A 3,150-nucleotide genomic window follows, 5' to 3' on the forward strand; every position below is an offset into this window, starting at 1 on the left:
GACGAGAGGCGGGAAGGGAACGAAACCTGAGGACGAAGGCGAGGCCGGAGCGTTAGACCCGGGTTGGGTCATGTGGAGGGTGGAGCCACGGGTTGGGGCGGGGCTTGCTGGTTAAGGGGCGGGGCCTGAATAATTAGGCGCGGCCCACGCGCGGAAGGGAAGAAGAGACCGGAATTGAGTGCAGGGTCTGTAGGCAGAGGGCGGGCCCCAGGGCATGGGGCGGGGCCTTTAGGCGCCCTGGGAAAGGACCGCAGTGAGACGGGCGGGGCCTGATGGCGCTAACTAGGAGACGAGAGCTGGAGGGCCTTGACCTGGAGAGTGGGGCTAAAGCAGTGCTTCTCAATTATTTTCTGTCATGCCCCCCTAGGAAGAAGAAAACATTTTTCGCACCCCCTCGCGCGACTGTAAATACTATCTTTATTAAAAAATACTTTAATCTGGGAGTGGAGACATAGCGTAGAGGTAAGGCGTTTGCCTTTTCATGCAGAAGGTCGGTGGTTCGAATCCCGGCATCCCATATGGTCCCCCGTGCCTGCCTGGAGCGATTTCTGAGCGTAGAGCCAGGAGTGATTCCTGAGCACTGCCGGGTGTGACCCAAAAACAAACAAAAACAAAACAAAACATTAATCTGCGAAACAAAAATATATACCAATAATTTGAGCCGATTTTTTAATCAGAGGTGATGTTTGGATGAATGGCTACAATGAGCATTCGAAGCGGGGTTTGAAGCAGGAGGACGCAGCAACTCTCAGCTCCAGAGACATACAGAGATATAAACACGGGGCTTAGCTTGTTAGGACAGGGTTTGCCCAGGTCAAACGCGCCCCCTTTACAGAGTCGCGCCCCACTATTTGAGAACCACTGGGCTAAAGGTACCAGGGCCTTGGGAAAGCATGAGGCGGGGGAAGATAGGAGATGGAGAAATGAAGGGGAGAAATAGTGGAAGAGATAGAAGGAATAGAGAAAGAGGAGGAGGAAGCGGGATAAGGAACAGGACGCTGGCCAGACCAGAAACGAGATGCCATGTACCTAGGACTCTTACCCTGTCCCCCAAAACTGGCCCCAGCAGCTCCTCCGATACCCAGGATACCCTCTATCTTCATCAACCTGATATACCCCATACATGTACCCCTTACAGGTACGCCCCTATACCACCAGGTCGTGTGTCTCCCCAGCCCAGAAGTTCTAACCTGAGATTCTGCCACCTACCTCAGGAACAAGCAAGCCCATCTCAGCTCTGGTCTTTACACCAGTTGTAGCTCGGGTTAGCATTCCCCTTACCTTTCTTCATCAGCTTTTCTGTTCTCTCAGTGAGGCTATTTTGTGGGGTATGTGTCATGCCTGATTCTGCTCCCACAGTGCAAAGTATGCACTCAGCTCCTGCATTTCATACAAAGATCGGAATCCTTGTACACAGTTGGGTGCTCTCTTCATATAAATCAAATGTTTATCACTTGGCAAGGGTCTAAGCTTTTGTCTTTATGCTGAAAAGACAGTTTACCTGAATGAAATCATGAGTGTGAACTGAGGAGTCTGAGCAAATAGTACAGTGAGGAGGGCATTTGCCTTGCACAAAGCCGATTCTGGTTCTATTCCTGGCATCTCATATGCTCCCCAAATCCACCAGGAGCGATCCCTGGGTGCAGAGCCAGTAGTAACCCCTGAGGACCACAGGTGTGGCCCCAAAACAACAACAAAAAATGATTGAAATCCGGGGCCAAAGATCTTGGTCACATCTTAACATGCTTTTCTCTCATGCAGCCAGCCCCCATTCAATCCCTGGCTCCCTGAACACCATCAGGGTTCCCTGAATCAAGTCTGCACCTCGCCCCTGAAAAGGGGAGCAAGAAAATTCTAGCCTGTCACCCAGATTATAATTTGCCCCCCCCCCCCAGGGGCCGGGTAGGTGGCGCTGGAGGTAAGGTGTCTGCCTTGCAAGCGCTAGCCAAGGAAGGACCTCGGTTCGATCCCCCGGCGTCCCATATGGTCCCCCCAAGCCAGGGGCGATTTCTGAGCACATAGCCAGGAGTAACCCCTGAGCATCAAACGGGTGTGGCCCAAAAACCAAAAAAAAAAAATAATAATAATTTGGCCCCCATTTTTTGCCTTTTCTTACAATTTTTTCTTTTTAAATTTTAGGCCACAACCAATGGTGCTCAGGACTTACTCCTGACTCTACACTCAGGAATTATTCCTGGTATACTAAGGAGACCTTATGGGGTGTTAGGGATCTAACCGGGTCAACCTCATGTAAGGCAACTGTTTCATCACTCCAGTATCTCATTTATTTGGGGGAGTTGCATACCCAACAGTGCTCAGAGGTGATTGCTGTCTCTGTACTTGGGAATCACTTCTAGCAGGGTTCAAGGGAACTTATAGGGAGCTGGGGATTGAACCTGGGTTGGCTATGTACCCTACCTTCTGTGCTATTGTTTTGTCGTATCCCCTACGTTTCTTTATTTTGGGGGAAAATCTTACCAGGGGTGCTTAGTGGTCATTCCTGGATGTACAGAGAGAATCAGAGTTGGCAGGGTGCAAGTCTCTCTCTCCAGCCCAGAAGCTGTTTGTTCTTTTCTTTTCTTCTCTTTTCTTTTTTTTTCTTTTCTTTTCTTTTTGGGTTTTGGGTCACACCAGGCAGCGCTCAGGGGTTATTCCTGGCTCTATGCTCAGAAATCATTCCTGGCAGGCTCGGGGGACCATATGGGATGCCGGGATTTGAACCACTGACCTTCTGCATGCAAGGCAAACGCTTTACCTCTATGCTATCTCTCCGGCCCCAGCAGTTTATTCTTGTACTTAAACTATGCCCGGTGGCGGCCTGTAGAGGGCGCTGTGTGCTTGGCCACTCAGGCCTCAACTAGGGACTCCATTTTCTAGAAAAGAATCCGTGGGTTCATTTCTTTGGGCGCCGCCCTGACTGTCAACAGAATTATGACCTATGCAGCAAATGTACCTCATATCGAAGACAAAATTTGGGAAGATAGAAAGAAGCTGGGGAGTAACAAAAGATTCGTGTAGACTAGCTCCACTAAATCAGTTTGACTTAAAAATGATCTAAATTTTGAAATCATGGGGCCAGAGAGATAGCACAGCGGTGGGTTGTTTGCCTTGCATGCAGCTGATTCAGGACGGACGGTGGTTCAAATCCCC

The sequence above is a fragment of the Suncus etruscus genome, chromosome 15 (assembly GCF_024139225.1).
Source record: "Suncus etruscus isolate mSunEtr1 chromosome 15, mSunEtr1.pri.cur, whole genome shotgun sequence".
NCBI lineage: Eukaryota > Metazoa > Chordata > Mammalia > Eulipotyphla > Soricidae > Suncus > Suncus etruscus.